Source organism: Myotis davidii, unplaced genomic scaffold (assembly GCF_000327345.1).
Source record: "Myotis davidii unplaced genomic scaffold, ASM32734v1 scaffold290, whole genome shotgun sequence".
NCBI classification, from domain to species: Eukaryota; Metazoa; Chordata; class Mammalia; order Chiroptera; family Vespertilionidae; genus Myotis; species Myotis davidii.
Genome location: NW_006285049.1, coordinates 3,743,350 through 3,766,726, shown reverse-complemented (window position 1 = coordinate 3,766,726; position 23,377 = coordinate 3,743,350). Strand labels below are relative to the sequence as shown.

The 23,377-nt window shown below is 34.8% G+C and overlaps 1 protein-coding gene across 2 annotated transcripts in view; it reads left to right on the top strand.

Annotated features, from left to right (window-relative positions):
* Nucleotides 1-455: 455 nt before the first annotated feature.
* ARID2 (AT-rich interaction domain 2) overlaps nucleotides 456-23,377 on the top strand; it is a 190,179-nt gene continuing 167,257 nt past the window's right edge. Inside the window, exon 1 of one of the 2 annotated variants that reach the window (XM_015558619.1) lies at nucleotides 456-613. The gene's annotated coding sequence lies outside the window, so the exon portion shown is untranslated. The remainder of the gene's footprint in view (nucleotides 614-23,377) is intronic. The other variant, XM_006755528.2, reaches the window with a different exon arrangement.

Sequence of the window (23,377 nt, the reverse complement as noted above, 5' to 3'; positions counted from 1 at the left end):
TTTATGCCGCTAACAAAAGAAACCCGGACCTGTCTCCAAATAGCCATCTTAGGCTTCAAGGCTAGGCAGGAGCTGTAGGCCTCACGAAGGGCCTATGGAGATGGAGAGATGTGGGAGAGGGAGCGCAGTCGGCCCCGGCCCCGGCCCCCCCAGACCCTGCGGGCGTCGCTGTCCGGAACACTATTGATCCTTCGGAACTTTTTTTTTCTTTTTCTTTTCTTTTTTTTTCCGTGTAAACGGACCGCGTTGAGATTTAAAAGGGGGCGACAGCGGGACTTGCGATTGGTTATTCCCCAAAAAAAAAACCAAGTGCTGCAAAACCCAGGGCTCTCGGGTGCAAACAGGGATACATACGAGCAGGCTCTGCTGCTTGGTAGCTCGTAGGGGTCGATCTGAAACGCCCATTGATGCCTGGGTATCTGCAGATCTCTGTAGAATGGGTATTTATTTCATGGTTAGGTTAGAGTTTTCTTGGGTTGTGCATTTGCAGACAAGCGTGGTTGTGTTTTTAACAGGTTTCTGAGAAGAATCAGTGGGGAGAAATTGTTGAAGAGTTCAACTTTCCCAGAAGTTGTTCTAACGCTGCCTTTGCTTTAAAACAGTATTACTTGCGGTGAGTAGTAGTGACTCTTGAACAGTATTTGGAAATGAGGGACTTATGGGGAGATTTGTTTTTAACCATAAAAAATAGCGCGCGGGCACACACACACACACACACACACCCCAAACCTTGCACACCAGTTTCTAAACTCATGTTAATTTTAGTCTGGGAAACATTGAATAGCCACAGAGTGAGGTTTTAGGATGGTGGGAGCTGTCCTCACCTATTTTAAGATTGTTTACATTTTTTTATACGGAATCATTACAGGTGACACCCTACCTCCATCTTGATAAACATTCTTTTGTGACATTGTTATTGATTGCTTGATATCCAAAGAGGGGCAGAAAGGTGATGTTTAGTAAGAGTTAAGATAGTTAATGAAACTTTGTATCCCTTGGGAAAATTTTTTCTTTGTTTTGGAACTTCTTTGTCTTTTTAAATTGTGACTTTTAAGATTTTTATAAAATGAAATCTCTTGTGTGGAACCTTGTCACTGAGTAGTTTTTCAGTGCAATATTTCTACATAGCATAACATGCTGGTGCCTGAGGTGACCAGGATTGATTTTTTTTTTTTTAAATATCAAGTCACTTAAAAACATTCAAAAGGATTATTATATAGTTAGGAGAATTAGGGATACTGTGAAAAGAAATGCTATGATTTGGATTTTTCTTCCATTCTCCCCTTTATTTTGACTTTATTTGACAAAGTAAATTTCTTATTCAGTTGGTATGTGATAAGTTTAGGTGGTATATTTTGTGACCGGGTTTTTTTTGTTGTTTTTTTTTAACCAGTTGTTTTCCTAGAAATATTTTTATATTGTAACTTATTATGAGGTCCTCTTTTATTCTTAATGTTTACTTAGCCATAGAGGGCCCTTAGTTGGTGGTGGTTATTTAAAACTAAAATATTGCTCTTTATACTTAGTATTTTATAATACTGATATTATAAGATGGCCTTTTTAAAATAATGTGGCTTCTGCATAATTTGAGCTTGGCATTTATTATTGCTCCAAATGTAATAGTAATAGTGTGGATAGTCTGTGTTACGTTTAGCATTCTGAAATAGGAATGTAGTAATTGCACAGGTGTACTTTCTATTGGCTCTCATAGATTGACTTCAGGCTTGAAGCTGAAGAGTTCACAGAACTTTGTGGGTAGTTACTGAGCTATACAGAAGTCTAGAAAATATATGGTTAGTTGTTATCTACTGTGTGTCTGTGATGTGTGTTAGAGTACATTTTTAGATAAAGGACTAAAACTGAAAGCAAAGTAGAACAAAATTATTCTCCAAAACATTGCTTTAATAATATGGTAAGTTGATACTTTATATTTATAGTGATATTCACTTGCTAATTTTCATTTATAATATTGAGAGGAATACTCTTAATACATATCCTGGCTTTCTGCTCATCAGTTTGAACCATTTGGATTTTAGACTGTTTAAAATGCACATTTAAAGTTATGCCTGATGCTTACTGAATTGATTGAATGATTGAACTTTAATATCCGTAAGGTACTATATAATATATATGGTTCATGAGAGGTGTGTTTTTCTGAAGAATTTACATTCATTCTAACAGAGTTTTAGACTTCCAATTTTTTACAAGTTACATATTGTTTTTCCAGTTTTGATTTCTGTCTTGAGATCATATCCACTGGTTATACTTATAGGTATTTTTAACTAGATAGTTTCAAGGTTTGCAACTTTTTACATGGTTCTCAGATCAATTTGAACTTTATGTTCTTATTAGAAGCTGCTTTTTGATCTGTCTTTAGCTAAACGTTTTCCCTTCAGATGTCACTCTCTAGGTTTGTTTTTGCAGGGTTGTAGCTAGGCTACTAGGAAAAAGGTTGGGCATTTGTTTTGGAAAATAAAACCATGTGAAGATTTGCATGGTTTTTAAAGAAATACATTGGTCAAAAATTGGGTACTACCAAACTTGAAAGATTTTTTTTTCATAGTCGTATACTATTGCACAGTAGAGGACATGTATTATGCTGGATTTTACACCTTCCTCTGAAAAATCTTAACTGGCAGACAGGATGCCAAGCTTTCACAGTGATTCTGTTACTTAACTATAAAAGTGTCTCTTCATAGTAAGAAATAGTAATCAAGTGACTTTGTAAGTTTCCTCTTTCATATATCAAATTGAATGTCATAGTTTCCGATGAGCAGATAATGTGTTTTATAAATCATAGGTGAAATAATTTGACTTATAAGACTGTCCTTACATGTGGTAGTTCTCATTTACTCTACAAGTTTAGTATTTGCTGACATTGCTCTGTTATTTTATTACTAGAGGCCCGGTGCACAGATTCGTGCACCAGTGGGATCCCTCAGCCTGGCCTGTGCTTTCTCGCAATCCAGAATCCCTCGGGGGATGTCGGAGGCCCAGTGCACGGATTCGGCCCAATCCCTACAGGCCAGGCCAAGGAACCCCACCAGTGCATGAATTCGTGCTCTGGGCCTCTAGTATGCATATGAGATCTTTGGTTAATCTCTTCCCACCCTCCCCCTTCCCCTACCCTCTGAGATTCATCAGTCTGTTCCATGTTTCCATGCCTGTGTATTGAGCGTCTGCCCCCTGGTGGTCAATGCTCATCATAGCTACCGGTCAAACGGTCGCTTAGGCTTTTATATATATAGATTAATTGAAGAATGGCTGTTAGCCTAGTATTTTATGATATATCTTCATGATATTACAGACATTTAGATAAGTAAGATCAAACTAGCATGCTGGCCATGTATATATCCTAACATTTTAATGTTTATTTTGATACAAACATACATAGTCATTAAATATAGAGACTTGAATTTAGTGATCTGCCAAAAGTTAGCTTGATTGTATCAAACATGTAGAGTGCCTACAAAGATTTCTCAAAGTCTAAAATTGAAATGATTATTTGTTTCAATGCTGGCATTTAATTTTAAAAATGTGTTTACTGATGTGTAAAAGTACTCTTTAAAAATTGATTATTAATCATCCATGATGTCTACATATTTTGTTTGCACTTCATTCCTTTCTTGGGATGTACACCTCAATATATTCCACAAAAGTTTATTATTAGGTTATCCCTAAAGTGTAAATGAATAAGGTATAATTTCACAGTAGAGGACATGTATTACATTTCATAAATGGAGAAATTAAAGAGCAAAAAAAATCAAAATGGCGTTGGGGCATTGATTAGTTGGACAGAAAGGTTGTATTCCTTACGGGTATTTATTAATGTTTAATCTATTATAAATTCAGTTTGTTAGTCACAAATTATTTTAAGAAATTAAAATATAATTGGAAATTACATATGGTTAAACTTATGCCCAAGTGTATCTAAACCCATTGTGTTCCTTATTTATTCTGTGAATTTTTGTTGTTGTTGTTCTGTTTTGGTATTAAGATTGGGGGTAAAAATATTATTCTTATTTCCATTAAGAATTTGAAGCCTTGGTATGAAGATTTAGGTAAATATTTCAAATACTTACTTGAAGAATTTTGTTTAACCTACTGACTCCAGTAGTACAGCTATAGTCAAGGCTAACTTGATGTATACATTATAAAATTTGATTTTTTGAAAGGAAGTAAAATATCTTAGACATTAAAAACTTACTGTACAAATTTATACATTACTGGTTTTCTTACAATAGTAAATAATTTTTTTAAGCAATTTTATTTCTTTCCCCTGTCTCTTTCAGTATATTTTTATTGATTTCAGAGAGGAAAGGAGAGAGAGAGAGAGTTAGAAACATAAATGTTGAGAATCATTCATTGGATGCCTCCTGCACACCCCCTACTGGGGATCTAGCTTGTAACCTAGACATGTGCCCTGACCCAGAATCAAACTGGGACCTCCTGGTTCAGAGGTCGATGCTCAACCACAGAGCCACGCCAGTTGGGCACATTAAATGATTTTTTTTACTCATACCTTTAGAATAGTCAGAGACTTAATTGTAGAATTCCACCCACCATTGTGAATTTTCAGTTGCATTGTAAGTTTATTCTGTTTCCCTTGGTTGATAAAGCCCTTCCTAAGTTATAGAGTTTACATTTCTTAGTTAAATAGATGGATACACTCATGTGTTCTGTGGTTAGTGTCCACCATGTAGATCACTTCTTTTAAGAGAAAACCTTTCATGAATTACTTGAGGTTAAGTGAAAGAATGCTTGAAAATTGTGATAAATATGCAAATAATATGTTGAGTTTGTGAGTTGATAAAATTTATAAACAGATTGCTCTCCTTATTCAAGGAAGGAAAGTAAAAATAATATGGAGACTGGAAGAACAACTGTATCTAAATAAATTATTCATATATGTATTTAAATTTAATTTTTTAAACTGTATCCTTTCATTTTGAACAAACCTGATTTTGATATCTCCTGATATTCTGTTATACTTTAAAGAGCATGCAGATTTGTTCAAAGGAAGAATAGAAAGTGGAGAAAGTTGAAAGACTGATCACAGCTCAGCTAGGTTAGTGTTATGTCATACCATATTTTAAGCAGCTTAAATTTGCCCCGAAGAAGAAACAAATCTCTTTCTAAGATAGATAGTTTACTGAAGTTAAAAATTTCACTGAAGATTCAAACTAACAACTCTTCACTCTCAAAAGTGTTTATATGCTTTTTTTGCATTTGTGTTTTCTGCCTCAGATGTTAACAAAAAATGTCTGTTTCTAAATAGGAGTACTCTTTTATAATGCCACCTCTACTCTGTTGTGGATTCAGTATTTTCATAGTTGGTCGTGTGTGACATCCACTATAACTTTGATAGACAAGTATATCTCTTCTGTGACTCTGATGTTCCCAAACTAAATGATATTAGAAGTTGGAAAGGAAAGAAAACAAACACCTTAATTCATTGGAATTTAGGTGCATTAGTCAGCAAACAAGTTTCCAATACATATTTGTAGGTAGAGTACTTATTACTTGGTAAAGGCTGCTTATTGCTTATTTTTCAGAGTGGTATAGGCCGCATTAAGGTTTACTGGTAAAAATAGGGTTTGTTGGAATTGGGAATTAGAGAGACATATGGGGCAGGGTTGATCTGCCACTACCATCATCACCACATTCTTTATTATTCAGGATCAATTAGAGTAGAAATTCCCAATTTGTATTATATTAAAAACTCGTTTTCCTGAAATGTCATTATATTTCCTTGAAAAAAGCTAAATGAATTTGAGCAATAAAGCTAAACTTGGTTACTGTATTGCAGGACTTTTTAGAGACTTCAGTTTGTTAGTATGCATTGTGGAACTGTTGACAATCTGGAAAAACACTACCTCCCTACCCCTACCCATAGTAAATGGTGTTTCCCAAACACCTACCACACATCACCAGAGTGTGGTGTGAAACCCTGTGTTTGAGGATCGCCTGCTGAGTTCTGTGGAATACAGTTTGGGAAATAAAATCTTTCTCTAATGGGTAAACTATAATTTGATGAAAACGTGACTATGATTAAGATTTTTAAAAAATTTATTAATTTGGGAGAGAGGAACATCAGTTTATTGTCCCACTAAATTATGCAATCATTGATTGCCTTTTGTATGCCCTGACCGGAGATCGAACCCTCAACCTTGGCATATCTGGACAATGCTCTAACCAAATTTTACATTATAAAATGTGTTTAAATAAATTTACTAAATAAAATTTTGGGGGACCTGGAATAAATAGTTGGTTTAGAGTAAATTGCCACTTATTCAGGTTATCTATGAATTTCATTAAACTTTCCAAGAATTATGTTATTAAAAATAGAGTCTAATATATATTTTTCTGTTTCAAAACAAATTTGTGCTTGGATACTTTTTGCATATTATGTTGTAAATTAGAAATTAATACCTTTCTATAAGATACTAGAGGCCCAGTGCACGAAATTTGTGCATGGGGGGGGGGAGGGGTGTCCCTCAGCCCGGCCTGCACCCGTGGGGATCGTGCCTGAACTGGCAGTTGGACATCCCCGTCCCAATCCAGGACACTTCATACAGGTGAAAGGCATCTTGCTGTTGTATGGCCAGCTACAATTTTTCCCCCTGATTATAAAAAGTAGTACAGCCCTAACCAGTTTGGCTCAGTGGATAAAAAGTAGTACATTACATGATCCTTCTGAGGCGATAGTACCATTTTCCCCATCTTATAGGCAGAGAAACTGAAGCAGAGAAAAGTTAAGTAATTGGCTTTGTCACACAGTTATAAGTGTCTGAATCAGGGCTGACCACAAAATGTGCAAGTCAGAGTCCATGCATATCATCGCTGCATCATCCTGTTTTTTCAATGTTAGAGTAGCCTTGCCAGGTTTTAATTTTTAAATCTAAGAGACTGTTCCCAATATATAGGGTAGGGTCCCTAGGCCTGGCTGGTGATCGTGATCAGGGCTGATCTGTGGGGCGATCGGCAGGTGGAGCAATCGGCAGGTGGGTTGATCTCTAACCCTGCTGGCACCCAACTTGGCTGGTGGCTTGGTGCCACCTGCTGGCCAGCCCTGCTTTCCAGTTGCCGCCGCCGGTTGCCTCTGCCCCCTGGTGGTCAGTGTGCATCATAGTGACCGGTCATTTCGCCTTTCGGTCGATTTGCATATTAGGGTTTTATTATATAGGATATACTCTGTTGATGAAATACATTGCAATAACAGCTTCACATTCTGAATTGTTGACCAAAAATGACAAGGCTATACATTCTATTACTGTCTAAGTCAGTGTTTGCAGGGTCCTCCACATCTTACTGAAAGAGAATTTCGTAGTGGGGCTGAATTTGTTTTCTCTGTTTTATCTCATTAGTTCTTAATAGTTCCTTTTCCTTTTCCCATTATGCCATTGATTTGTTGAAGTAATGGCTCTTTTGTCCTTTAGAATGTCCCGAATTCTGGATTTGGTTGATCCCTTCCTCCTAGTGTCAATTAACCTGTTCCTCTGTACCCTATATTTATTTCCTGAAAACTGATAGTTAGATCTAAAGGTTGGTAACATTCAGGTTCAATATTTTAGGTATTCCTAATAGGTAGCACTGTGTTTTGTAGATCATGAGGTGTATGATGTTTAGTTGTCCTGCTTTAGTGGTGCAAAGATTGATCAGTAGTTTTAGATATTAATAGTCTGAAACACTGTATTTTTAAAATGTGTGCCCCAGGTGATCCTTAAGTATGCTGAAGTTTGAGAACAGCTGATCTAAGTATTGTAATGAAACCAATTTAGTTGCTGAGATAACTGGTTTAACTTGGCATCAACATGTTGGCCAAGGCCACATCCAGAACAAAACTTCTAGGTGACATCTGGTCTAGGGCACCTGCTCAGGCTGCACCTGTCATCTCTAAGCAGAGCCCTAGACACACCCTTATATTTTGTCTCTGGGCTCTAGAGAGAAATAACAGGGCTCCACTTCAGTTAATGGGGAAAAGGGTAAATGAGACTGCTAATTCAAACTTATCCTAACTGTATTATTTGGATTTTAAAAAATTAATTAAAAATAAGTTTTCCTTAATACCTAGGGTTTTTTTTTATACATAGTACTTAATAATATTCTCTACAAGTGGGATACCATTTGTTTTATTGAATTTACTGAATGCTTTTATTCTCTGTGAGGATTTTGTTGATCTATCTTAGTACTGCTTAGGGGAGTTAACTTACATTGTATAAATGCCTATAAAAAAAAACTAACAATAGCCTGTTTTGTTAAATGCACTTTGTTTTCATTTTTTAGACCATTTTCATACGTGACATTTTATTTTTATCATTTAAAATTTCAGAAGTAATTGCTGTTACTCAATCTTAGGAAAATAACATTTAGAAAAAAATGTATTTACACTACTCCAACTTTTCTTCTGAAGCATATGAGTTACTTCTTTTTAAAAAAGGTTGTAGGTTATATTCAATTCTCCATTTTAAGTGTCAGCCATAATTGCCAGTTAGGAAAGTATATTTTATATCTTTTCAGGCCACATTTTCTCCCCTTTATCTTTCCATTCCCTTCCCTGGTGATAGACCTGCTTTACATTTTACAAAGCATTGTCTTATACATAATCCTCCATTATCCATAGTTGTTAAATATCTTCAAGTACTATTTCATGTTCTAGGTATGTTAACCTTTGTTTCTATTATCATATAATGGGGCAATTAAAATGTTGCTTTTTATGAAGCAATATTCAAATGAAGTTATATAAGAATCCATTGTTTGAATATACATACCTCTTATTGTGAGATATGGAAAGTATACAATTCTTATCTTTCTGATTTTTTACTGTTTGGTAAAGTCTTACAGTGTTTAATGGTCAGTTGCTATGTGCACAAAGATGATGCTTAGTATATAATCATGACATACTCATCTTTAGTCATTTTGGATGAAATTTTATTTTGTCCATTGGTTAATTTTAAGTAAGTAAAATATTAAACGTACATGTGGTCAGTAGGGACATTCTTTTAAAATAGGACAAAATAGAGACTAAGTTAGGGCCCTATGCAGAAAATACATAACTTTTTAAAATTCTTTAGAGATGGGGCTGAATTTAAATTTGTCAGTAATAATGCCCAGGTTGATCACACTTTCCATAATGGTTTATAGATTAAGTGAATTTTCAGTGTACTTGAGCTCAAATCAGACCACTTAGTGCTTCATAAACAGTAGTTAGTACCTTAGGCTGTACCTCCAAGTGCACTCACAAGTAATAGGTCAAGAGTGCATAAGTGCTTTGGTATAATCTTTTTAGTTTGCACCATTAAAGTAAAAAACTTAGGAATTTCTGAGTAGTTTTTCCAGGTAGTTCCATATTGCAATGTATTAATTCAGTCTAGTAGTAAAATATCTATTGGTAAGAGAAATGGTGAACCTTTTTTCCTTGCCATGTTTTTTTAAAAATTAAGTTGTTTTTTTGTTATATATATGTGAACTCATGTTTACACTTCATTAAAGTCAACCATTGTTATTTTGCCACATTTACTTTATATTTTTCTCTTTTTATGTGATAGTGGGTGTGTATTCACATACATTATTATTAGTGTTACTACTTTTTAATCCTTTGATATAATTGTGGATTAATGCCCTTTACTCAGAAATATAAGTGTATATCACCTTAGAATAAAAACATTCTCTTATGTGACAATAGTACAGTTATCAAATTTAGAAAACTTAACATGGATATAATTGTATTATCTAATATGCAGAGCTTATTTAAATATTACTAATTATCCCAAATATGTCTTTTTTAGCAGTCATTCCCACCTTTCTAATCCATGATCTTGTATTACATATCTTTAGTTCTTCAGCCTTCCATGATACTACCATTTTTTAATAGTGTAGGCCTACAATTATAAAATTTCGATTTGTCAGATGTTTTTCAGGATTAGATTAAGTTAAACAGTTTTGACAGGAGGCGTGTGATGTCACTTTGTCCCATTAGTGCTAATGTTAACTTTGGTTAAGGTGGTGTCCTCTTGGTTTCTCCACTGTGAAGTTTCCATTTTCTCTTTTATAATTAATAAGTAATTTGCGGGAACATGCTTTGAGACTATATAAATATCTTGCTCACCATCAAACTTTTACCCAGTAATTTCAACATTCATTGATGATTCTTGCTTGAATTAGTTATGAAGAATGTACAATGCTTATTTCCTAACTATTATTCCTTCTACATTTATTAGCAATCTATGATAAGAAAAGAATTTTCATTCTTATTTATTAGATTTTTATTTTGCACAATGGATTAAAATCCATGATGTTATGCATTTGGCTTTTTAAATTTGACCACTATGAGCCCTTTTAAGGTGGCTTCTATGAATTTTTCACATGTTTCCATTATTTTTGAGTTCTTTTCTTGCTTTCTGACAAGATAAGATCTTCCAGGTTCAATTTGTGTTTTGCTTATCTAGCTCTTTAGCATCAGCTATTTCTCCAAGGAGTCTGGATTCCTTTTCATATGGAGTGGTATATGGAAACGAAGATCTGGGTAGTAGGTATGCTCCTTGTTACTTAGGCCCTTTCAGAGGACAGAGCTAGGAAGTTTTGTTTATTTTAGATATAAATATACATATTTTGAAAACCATAAGGCTGTATTGATATCACCAATTATTAGTCCACACAAGTCCCCTTGATGCCTTCTTCCATTCCATGTATTTCCCTTCATCTGCATTGAGAATCCTAATTCCCACTACTCATTTTGTCAGTTTTATAATACATAAGAGAATACTTTCAGAATTGTTATACACATACCACTACAAACAGGAAACCTGCTAAGTAGAGTTAAAGATTTGCAGTTCTTTTTTGTGTTCATACTGAAGCTATATCATCACTAAAGTATGGTGCTAAAAAAATTCAGTGATTTTTTTTTTAAAAAATGTATTTTATTGATTTCAGAGAGGGAGAGAGAGACAGAAATATCAATGATAAGAGAGAAGCATTCATTGGATGCCTTCTGCATGTTCTACACTGGGGATCGAGCCCGCAACCCGGGCATGTGCCATGACCAGGAATAGAACCTTGACCTTCTGGTTCATAGGTTGACACTCAACTACTGAGCCACAGCAGCTGGGCTATTCAAATTTTTTTGTGTCACTGAAGAATCTAAAATTTTATAGAGTTTCATCATTTCTTGAGTTTATTCTTAAGTATATTATCATTTTTATACTTATTTTATGCTTGCGATGCTATTGCAAATGTTTTCCATTATATCTTCTAATTGGTTATCATTTTTTTATATGAAAGGTTTTTTATTTTTGTAATCTGTCTTAACTGTTTTACTGTTTGTATGTTTTACTATTGATTTAAAAAATTTTAGAGACACTAGCACGTCATCTGCAAATAAGGACAGTTTTACTTGTTCTCTAAATTTTACTCCTTTAATTATTTTCTTTTATCTAATTGTATTGGCCACTGTTTAACAGTTGAGAAGATGAGGGCATCTTTTCCTTGACTTGATGCTAATCTTAGTTTGGTATTTCTAGTATTTCCTCATTGAGTAAGATACTGCCTGCTATGTGTTCTTACTGCAGTCTTAATTCTGCATTTCTTACTAATACTAGTATAGTATTTCTATATCTGTTTATTGAATGAACAATAGTATTGGACTTAGAAATCAGATTTAGTGACTTTTTTATATGTTTTATCTACTAGCATTTGGTTTTAATTTTTAAAATCTGTAATTATTTCTTTATTATCTATATTCAAGAGCGGAGCTAGATCAAATGTTAAAAATTTTAAATCCCATTTTGTGGATTATATTTGGATGTGAATATTTCTCATGTTCCAGCTAAAATGGTAACAAATATAAATTATCTTTCCTATTCTATCTGTTTATTAAGCAGATTTTACTGTTTCATTCTTTGCTGGTCATTGCATCACTCATTATACAAAAACAAGGCAATAATTTAATTTATTGCTTGATTTTCATATTAAAACTAGTGCAAACTATGATTTAATTATTGTTTGATTTTTTTTTAATATTCTACCCAAGTAAGAAGTAATTATTTTAGTTTAAAAGTCTTCTTTATTAGGGTATCCAGCCTGTGGAAATGAAAAGCAAATTTATCTTTTAGTTACATCAGAAATCTTATATGCTTGTTTGGGTGACTCCATTTAAATCCATTATGACTAAATTAAATGTGTTACGTTGCATTGTATATTAGATCCTCAGAATTAGATATAAATTTTGATAATAAAGTCTAGTTTTGATATTTTATTAGAATATCCCTTTTTCTTCTTTATCTCCCTCTTTATAAACTATAGAGCAGGGGTGGGCAACCTTTTTGTGAGTGCGTGCCAAAACCAGCAAAATCTCTGACTCAAAATTCTTCTGCGTGCCAACCCTAATTTTTTGAGAACATGTTACGCCTACTCGATATCTCTTAAAAGATTCACAAGCGTATGTGGATGAAACCAAAACACTGGTCAGATCTAGGAAGGCTGGGAGAGTTAAGGCAGAGGCATAGAAATTGCTCTTCCTCTCTCTCGTCAATCCATGTCTATGGTCTTTAAGATAACTTGTTATGTAAAATTATTTATTTATCTAAGATGCACCTACACTGAATTTATCTGAAAAATAAAAAAGTCGATATTAAGAAAAAAATTGTAAATGGAAGATTATAAGAGAGGGTTTCTCATGCCAGCAAAAATTACTGGCGTGCCATGTTTGGCATGCGTTCCAGGGGTTGCCTACCCCTGCTATAGGGGTTAGCTTAAGTGGATGAGTGTATGTGCACACATGCATGCATGCATGCAGCACTATTTATTAGCTTTAAGCAAATTGCTTGATAGTTTCTTGATCAGTTCCTGAGCATACTAAATCTTAACTATATTTATCAAGTCTTACGAATTTAAAGGGCTAAGTTGAGGTAGATATTAGTATTATATGCAAATTCAATCTTTTGTAGAGGCCTAGTAGTAGTGTGTACTGAGCCTGAAATTAGGTTAATAAGATAGGAGCAAAAAGTATGCAGTTAGCAATAATTGGATATGACTACTGAACCTTTCAAATCATAGTATCATTCTTAGAACTGAAGGAGATTTAAAAAAAACTTTTTTTCTATGGAGGGAGGGAGGGAGGGAGGAAGGAAGGAAGGAAGGAAGGAAGGAAGGAAGGAAGGAAAGGAAGGAAGGAAGGAAGGAAGGTAGGTCAATGAGAGAGCATCATTGATCGGCTGCCTCCTGCACGCCCAAGCCCTCATGTGCCCGGATTGGAATCGAACCGTGACCTCCTGGTTCGTAGGTTGATATTCAACCACTGAGCCACAGGTGGGGCAAAACAGGGGATTTTAAGAAGGTTATCCAGCCTCATGCTTTCTCTAATAGGCTATAAATAAAGATATTTTTTTCTGGTAGGCCTGAATACGGATAATAAACTTGCATAAGATCACTATTACTGAATGATTGGAAGGGAAACTAAAAGTTAATTCAGAGCTGCCTTTGATACTCCATTCTGATTAAGAAAGGGTAAATGTAGAAGATTGCCAGATTTCTTTGCTACTATAAAATGTGACTTTTACTTTTATGTTAAGATGATTCTACTGACTTACACCATCTGTAAGGAATAGGTTTTAAATTGTTGTCCAGTAGTGGTGATAAATATACCCTTGATTTATCATTTGTATCTAACAGTCTTATCTATTCCCCCTTCCTGTCCAAGGGATTATCTATAATAATAAAAGTATAATATGCTAATTGTCCTTCTGGACGATCTTCTGGAGGAAGCCAGGGCTTCGAGGGAAGCCCGGGTCCCTGATGCCTGCTGGGTGCCAGAGGGAAGCTGGTGTCGGCAGCCTGGGGAAAGAAGGCCTACCCTTGCACTAATTTTGTGCATCAGGCTTCTAGTGTTTATATAAGACAGGTGAGAATTGTTAGCAAAACATATAACAACCATAAGGGAAAAATACCTTTTTACTTCATATATTCCTCATTTTAAATGTTTTGCTTGGAAAAACTTAAACTTCCATATTTGATAAAGCTGGCCACTAATTTGTGTATGTGTGTTTTTAATAACCAGGAAATAGTAATTTAAAGTTTTCAGTTCTGTACATTATTTTTTAGATGGAGACCTCTACTGGAAGTATGAAGCAATAGATAGATAATGTTATACATTATAAAGTATGTGGACAAATGGGTGGTAGGGAGATTTATTTTTAAAATAGTTAATATAGGAAATCCAAGAATCCTTTTAAAAGAATTTTATGATATTTTTATGTTTGACAGATTTTTTCAAAAAATAGACTACAAAGTTTATATTTTGATTCTTTTAGCTATTTGTTGAATTTGTCATGTGCCAAGCACTGTACTAAATGGTTTATAATAACTAATTTCTAATTCACACCTCCCTGTATTGTTATCCCGATGTTATATAAACAGGACAAAGGGAGACATACAGTAAGTTCAGGAGCTAATATTTGAACCTGGGTCATATACCTCTAGAAAAATCATGCTATTTTGTCTTCCTCCAAATGCATGATTACGTTTTTTTTAAAGTATATGAAGACAGAACTTGCAGGAAATAAGCAAAACATGAAAATTATTGGGGTAGTTGTAGGATTATTTTTTTATTTTAAGTTTCTTCACTGTATCTTTTTATAATGAAACTTGTGTGCTACAGTACAGTTTGTAGTATAGTTTATTTCTACAGATGTTTATTTCATTGGATTTTTTACAGTTCTGCAAGATGGGTATAATCCTATCTTACAGGATGAGGAAAAAAAGCCTCTGAGTACCGTTGTTAATAAGTAGTGGTGTCAGGATTATAGTTTAGCTTTGTGAATTATAATTCACTGCTCTTATTTCATTAACATAGTTTTGGGATCAAACACTTTTTAATAAAATGTTTATTTATCTCTTAAAGCCCCTAATTTAACATTTAATACATTGTAGTTGACCTGAATCAGAGCCCCTGTCTCTGGGAAGGTATTTACTAGAATGAGCTCATGTGGATAAGGTGAGCCTCAAAGCATTGGAAAATCTAATTTGGAAAGTTCTGGAAGACTTGAAAAATTCTATAATACAAAGTTGGTAGCATATGGCATTATATTGATCTGGCCCTAAGTTTCCTTAACCTTTTCTTGTGTGGTTTTATGAAACAAGCACCAAGAGTCAGTTTTAGTTGTAGAATATGCATTAACATTGTGATAATTATAGCATTTTGTGCAATTTTATAAAGCACTTAAAAACATTTTTTTAGGTAGACACTAATAGATTAATATCTCCCCATTTCTCTTTACAAGCTACAATAGAGTAGAATTTTATGTAAGGTCAGAGTTGATCCAGGGTAATATGGATTGTGTTTCAAACTAGAATGTAAAGATCCAAGGATTTTGCAGGGTAATTACCATTTCTGAAAAGATGGATACTGGGAATGATGTGATAACTCAGTGGAGGCATTTTGGCAGTTAGGAATGTTTATTATCATAGTGATAGCTAACATTCATTGAACACTTATTGTTTGCTAGGTACTGTGCTCAACCTGCATTATTCTGATCCTCAGAAGCATTCTTTAAGATTGATACCATCATTATTATTTTATAGATGAGGAAACTAAGATTTAGAGAGGTTAAGTAACTTGCAGTAAGTACAAAGTAGGGGAGCTGGAATTTAATCCAGATCTTCTGCCTCCAGAGACCAACTTTTTAGGCATGATGCAGAATGGTACCCTTCTTCCCTCCATTCCCCCACTTCCTCCCTCCCTTTCTTCCTTCCCTTCCTTCCTTCCTTCCTTCCTTCCTTCCTTCCTTCCTTCCTTCCTTCCTTCTTTCCTTCCTTCCTTCCTTCCTGATTGATTATTTTTCATTTGCCAGACACTATTCTATGCACTGGAAATGCATGAGTGATGAAAACAGAGAAAATATTTTCCTGTTTGGAGCTAAAGTCAAGAGACAGATAGGGGAAAAAAAATAAGTAAAACAGAGTATATATTAGATAATAATACATGCAGGGAGAAAATTAAAGGAGATATTTTTTCCTTTATTTAAATAAAGGTTTCTAATGGGAGAGTGTTATGTTTTTAGATAGTGTGAATAGGGAAAGTTTTTCTAAGATGGTGACATTTGAATAAAAACTCAAAGGAGATAAAGGAGCAAACCAGGTAGATATCTGGTTAAGAGTGAACGAACAGTAATGGAGCATGCCTGGTATGTTCAAGAAACAGTAAGGAGGCCATAGTGGCTCGAGTTAGTGAGCAAAGAGGAGAGAAGTTGGAAATTAGAATCGGAGATATAAGAGAGCACCACTCCTAGATTTTAGTAGGGCCTTTGTAAGGTCTTTGCCTTTTACTGATGCCACTGGAGGATTTTGAGTAGTGAATTGTCATTATCTGGATCTCTCTGAGTGTTTTGCTGTAAATAGGTGAAGATGTGTATGTGGGGGCCAGCAGGGGTCATGGATCAGAGACAGAAGCAGCAAGACATGTTTAAGGGGCTTATAAAATAATCCAGGTGAAAAAAATGGTATGATGGTGGTTTGTAGTAGTGAGGTTAATAGCTCTTGAGATGGTGCTAGTAGCCATATTTTGGATATCTAAAGTTTCAAATCTAAAACTTTCAAGACTTTAATTAACAGAGACTACTTAGATACTTATTGAGAACCCATCAGGTATCAAGTTTTATTACTTTTTTAATTATAAGCTTTATTTTCCTTATTAAAGTATAGTAACACATGTTCATTGTACACAATTTAGAAAATACAAAGAAAGGGAAATAATGAGCACTATTAATATCTTAGGATGCTTTCCCCAAGTTTTTTGTTATAAAGATTATACCTTAAAATCTATCCACAATACACTGGCTCTCCATTTCTCCTGCTAAATTGTTAGCTCCTTCAGAGCAAGAGCTGTGCTTTTTAATTTCTTTATCTTGGGTATCTGGTTCATACTAGTATTAAGTGTTCAATATTGCTTGTTTTGTTTGAATTAATTGTGTCAATTAACTGGGTGCTGAATCCTTGTACATTCTTTGAGGACACATAGCATAGTTTTTTTAAATATTATTTATTTTAAGGCTTGGTAAATGGGCAGTCAGTGTTAGACTTAATGTACTCTGAACTCTAGCCATGCTTGTCTATTTATAGTTCTCTAAACATGCCAAGTTTTCGTTGCTTCTGTCTTTGCCTGTGCTATTTTCTCTTTCGGGAATTCCTTTCCCTTCTTTGCCTGATATACTCCTACCTATCTTTGAACTTAACATAAATGTCATCTTTTCTAAAAAGCCTTTTCTCATTTCCTGAATCTGCCTAAAGTGATCCTTTATGATCCCACTTTTCTCTCATTTAAACCTCTGTTATAGACCCAGCTATAATGACTTTTTTCATGTCTATCTCCCTTATTGCACTGTGAGCCTAAGGAAGTGGGATTTGACTTTTATGTATCTTTGTATCCCATTCATCATAGTCATCATAACACAGTGAAGTATTAGTGCATGTGTAGGAGTTAATGTGTGGCTTAAAGTATTAATGGATGAATGCTGGAAAGGGTCATTGGAAATAAGAAAAGAAGGGAATCACTGGTTTGAGGGTAGAGAGGAGTTGATGGAAGAGGCTTTGAGCTTAGCATTTAGACTGGTTGGATTTAGTTAGAAAAAAGGTGGAGGGGAGGAGATGGTTGTCTTAGGTAAGAGGAAAGGGGGAAATGAGGGTATATACAAGATGTTTTAGTTGTATAAATGAACTGCTGCATGTGATTGTTGGTAGGTAAGATGGGACCAAAGATTGGTACCAGATTGTGGAGGATTTTGAAACAGGTCAAGGTGTTTGACCTTTATTATTCTACTGGAAGCCCGATGCATGAAAATTCGTGCAACAGTAGGCCTTCCTTCTCTCAGCTACCGGCACCGGCTTCCCTCTGGCAGGCACCCAGGACTGGGCTGGCTTCCCTTGGGCTGCCCGCAGTCACCCAGAACCCGGGCAGGCTTCCCTCCGGCCCTGGCTTTATCAGAAAGGACGTCCAGAATGACATCCGGAAGATGTTCAGTCTAATTAGCATATTACCCTTTTAGTATTATAGATACATAATGAGGATGTAATGTTTGTGGTGTCTATTTTTAGTAAAACTATTTGATGAAAATGATGTTTGGGAAACATTATTATATTTTCACTACATTTGGATAAACAGGAAGGAATAAAATTGCTGGGTTATACAGTGACTATATATTTAACTAGAGGCCCAGTGCACGAATTCATGCATGGGTGGGGCCCTTCTGGGTGGCCTGTGGGGATCGGGCTGAAACCCGCAGTCCAACGCCGCCTGCAGCTCCTACTTGCCGCTCCTGCTCATCCTGGCCCCATTGTGCCTGCCACGGGCTTGCACCCAATCAGTTCAATCGGGAGAGGCTTGCGCTGCTGCAACAGCGCTCACCAGCTGTGAGCCCTGCATCTGGCGCCCTCCCAAGGGGTGTAGCCTGCAGGATCAGGCTGAAACCGGCTCTTCAACATTCCCTGAGGGGTCCCAGATTGTGAGAGGATGCAGACCAGGCCGAGGGACCCCACCAGTGCATGATTGGGTCGGGGAGGGACTGTGGAGCATGTCTGGCCCCATCTCACCCAGTCCTGATCGGGCTGGCCAGCTGGGGAGGGACGCGGGAGGTTGGCCAGCTGGGGAAGGACTGCAGGAGGGCTCCAGGGTGTGACCGGCCCATCTTGCTCAGTCCTGATCGTCCAGACCCCAGCAGCAAGCTAACCTACTGGTTGGAGTGTCTGCCCCCAGGTAGTCAGTGCACGTCATAGCAACTGGTCGACTGTGCCCTGGTGGTCAGTGCACATCATAGCGAGTGGTTGAGTGGCCTTAGCATATCATTAGCATATTATGTTTTGATTGGTTGAACAGTCAACCTTTCACCGGATGACCGGACACTTAGCATATTAGGCGTTTATTATATAGGATTGTATAAAAAAACTGCTCAGCTGTTTTTGAGAATGGCTGGACCATTTTGCATTTTTTATCAATAATGTATGAGAGTTCCAGTTGCCCCTCATCCTTGTTTGTTTGTTTTTAAATTTTAGCCATGGTAAAAGTTGTGTAGTATTTCATTGCATTTCCCTAAATGACTAATGATGGTAAGCATCTTTATGTTTATTTGCTATCTATGTGTCTTCTTTGGTGAAGTATCTGTTCATATCTTCTGCTCATTTCTTTATTGGTTGTTTTCTTATTGAATTTTGTGAGTTCTTCAAATATTCTGGATAAATTCTTTATCAGATGTATGATTTATAAATAGTTTCTCAGAAACGATTGCTTGTCTTTTTATTCTCCTATGTGATTTTTAAAACAGCTTTATAAAAAACAATTGATATGCAATAAACTGAACAGGTATAAAGTATACAATTTGGTAAGTTTTGACATATGTGTATATATCTGTGAAATCATTACCACAATCAAGATAATGAACATATTCATTACCCTCAAAAGTCTCCTCCTGCTCCCTTGTAATTCTTTCCTTCTCCCACCTATCCCCAGGCAAGCACTATTTTTTTTAGTACAAATTAGTTTGCATTTTTTTGGAATTTTATATAAATGAAATCATAAAATATGTGCTTTTTATTTGCCTGCTGTCTTTCACTCAGTTAAATTGTTTTGAAGTTCATCTATGTTGCATGTATCAAAGTTTAAGTTCATTCTTATTTTATTGCTGAATAGTATTCTGTTGTATGGATAATACCACATTTGGGTTATTTCTTGATTTTTGGCTATTACAAAAACCACTATGAACATTTGTAATACTAGCTTTTTAATAGATTTATATACTATCATTTCTCTAGGCGTGAAATGGCTCAGTAATATGGGACATGTATGTTTAACTTTTATGAAGCTGCCAAACTGTTTTCCAGAGTGATTGTAACATTTTACATTCCCATCAACAGTGTATTAAGAGTTGTAGTTGATCCACATTATCACCAACACTTGATGGTCAGTCTTTCATTTTAGCTGTCATAGTAGGTATGTAGTGCTATCTTATTGTCATGAGAATTTGCTTTTCCCTAATAAGTAGTGAGAGTCAGTTCAAATTTTTTGTGCACTTTTAAAAGTTGAGTTACTAGTTTTCCTTATATTCAACTTTGAGAGTTGTTTTAATATATTCTGAATATTACCAGATATGTGACTTACAAATATTTTTTCATTCTGTAGCTTATCTTTTTTTAATTAGTTATTAATTTGATAAATTTATTACACTTTTTTTTAAAGAGTTATGCTTTTGATGTTATATCTGAGGAATCTTTACCTAACCCAAGGTCACAAATACTTTTCTCCTATTATCTTCCCCTAGTTGTTTTATAGTTTTAGGTTTTCTTAAACTTTATTGAGGATAATTGACAGATATAATTGTATATATTTGAAGTATACAATGTGATTTGATATACTGTAAAATGACATATGGTTTTAGTTTTACATTTAAATGTATGATCATCTTGACTTAAATTTTGCATGTGATGACACCTATGATTGTTTAATACTATCAGTGTCCTAATAAATGTCTTAGTGACATCCCACAAATTTTGATATTTTGTGTTTTTATTTTCATTCCATTCAACATACTTTTTAATTTCCCTTTATTCTATGACTCATAGGTTATATAGAAGTATTTAGTTTCCACATATTTTAGGGATTTTGCCAAATATCTTATTGATTGTTATTGACTACTCATTTCATTGTATTGGGGAGCATTTTTTTAATTAAAATTTTTTAATGTTGACATTATTGCCAAGTGTCCCTTCTGTTTCCCCTCTATTCCCATTTCTACCCACCCTGCAGAGAGCTTTTTTTTAAATGTCTTTAATCCCTTAAAAAATTATTTTTATTTAAATTTATTTTTTAATATCTCAAGAAAAATGATTTTAAATATAATAGTTACATGCAGTAAACACCAATTCAAGAAAAATGATCTAAAATATAATAATATTACATGCAGTAAACATTAATATTTCAAGAAAAAAGGGATTTTAAGTATAATAATATTACCAAAACTGTACTAAGTTAGTATATCACAAAAGTTGTAGGAAATACTAAAAAAAGTTTTTAAACATATTTTTTATTGATTTCAGGGAGGAAGGGAGAGGGAGAGAGATAGAAACATCAATGATGAGAGATTCATCGATTGGCTGCCTCCTGCATGCGTTCTACTGGGAATTGAGCCTGCAACCCAGGCATGTGCCCTTGACCAGAATCAAACTCGGGACCCTTCAGTCCACAGGCCAATGCTGTGACCCTTTAATACAGTTCCTCATGTTGTGGTGACCCCCAACCATAAAATTATGTTCATTGCTACTTCATAACTGTAATTTTGCTACTGTTATGAATCGTAATGTAAATATCTGATATGCAGGATGTATTTTCATTGTTCGCGACCCACAGGTTGAGAACCGCTGCTCTAGAGGTTCACTGAGCCAATCCAGCTAGGGCCCCTTTAAATTTATTGAGAGGTGACTTGTGGCCTGGAATATAGTCTTTCTTGGTAAATGTTCTTTGCGCCCTTGAGAAGAAAGCTTATTCTGCTGTTGTTAAAGTATTCTATAAATGTTAATCAAGTTAAATAACTTAACAGGGTTGTTAAAGTCCACTATACCTTTTCTGAATTTTTGTCTACTTGTTCTATCAGTTATTGAGAGGAGTATTTAAATTTCTCAGTATATTTGTCGATTTGTCTTTTTTACCTTGTAGTTTAATAGTTTTGCTTGATATATTTTTGAAGCTCTGTTAATTTTGTACATGAACATTTAGGATCATATGTCCTCTTGGTGATATTAACCTTTTGTGACCAAGAAATGGCCTTCTGTATACTTGGTAATATTATTTGACTTGAAATCTACTTTGTCTGATTTTAATATAGCCACTCTAGCATTCTTTTGACTAATGCCAGCATGGCGTACTTTTATATTCTTTTACTTTTAACCTCTTTGTGTCTTTATATTTAAAGTGCATTTTTTGTAGACACCATATAATTGGGTTTTCTTTTTCCCCCCTTTAATCTGACAATCTCAGTCTTTTAATTGGGGTGTTTAGACCATATACATTTAATGTAACTAATGATCTGGTTCGACTTAAATCCACCATCTTGCTGTTTTTTATTTGCCCTGTCTGCTCTTTGTTTCTTTTTCCTTTCCTACTTTCTTTTGGGTTAGTTAGAACTCTTTGTTTTAATGGTTGCTTTAACTTACCATAGTTTACCACCTAATGATAGTATGCATGTAATGTATACCTTATGGTAGTATGCTTACATTTCTCCCTCCTTGCTCTTTGTACTATTATTTTCTTACATGTTACTTTTATATATGTTGTAAACTAAGCATTACATGGTAGTTAATTTTTAAAAAGTTATCTCTTAAACAGATTTAAATATTAGGAAAATATGTATTTTTTCATTGTTGCCATTTTCAGTTCTCTTACTCTTTTGTTGTACATCCAAATTTACATAAAATTTTATCACTTTATTCTATCCTGGCTGAAAGTAGAGGTATTACTTTTTCCTTTTAACCTCTATCTATACGTATACTCTTTGCTTTGGGGATTTATGATTTATAAATTAATTGGTTCCACTTGATATGCTTTTAGATACCTTAACTTAATGTTTTTTAGTTCAGTTTTGGTTTTGTTTTGTATTTGTACATCACACACTGAAAGATAGTTTTCATTCTTTGAAGGTAGTGTAAGTAAATGAGAATTATTCTTTCTCATATATACTTATAACCCAAAGATTTCAGTATTGAATTTAGTTTCTTATAGATAATCCTATATAGTTCAGCTAACTCAAATATTCTTATATAAGACTAATTTGTCATTTTAGCTTTGAAATAACGCTTGTTATTTTTCTTCCCTTCTCTTCTCACCATAAACAGAAAAATAATCTTGTTGAATATATTTCTACTGATTATTTAGGTCCTCTTGCTGAATTGGAGTTTTCAGTAGAAATGAACATTATTATAGAAAATGTAGTTTTATATGTTTGGGATCTCCCTCAGTAGTTAAATTGAAATAATTGTACCGTATTTGTCGGCGTATAAGACGACCCCCTAACATTTCCACTCAAAATACAGTTTGTTATATACTCGCCGTATAAGACTACCCCCTCTTCCGCACACCTTCCACACACCAAATAAAAGGTAAAACAATATCAGATTTGATTTTAACATTTTAATTTATATTCAAATGCTTATGACATGCAGGAAAACTGTCACAAGGCTGTATGTAATCAAACATATACATAAAACAGTGCAAGTTTATTACCGGTAAACATACCGGTAATTCACTAAAGAAAACACACTCTATAGACTGGTACCGTAGATGCTTCTCAGGAACACAGGCAAGCAGCCCACAACCTAGAGGGACTGTCAATGATAGAAGAAAGAT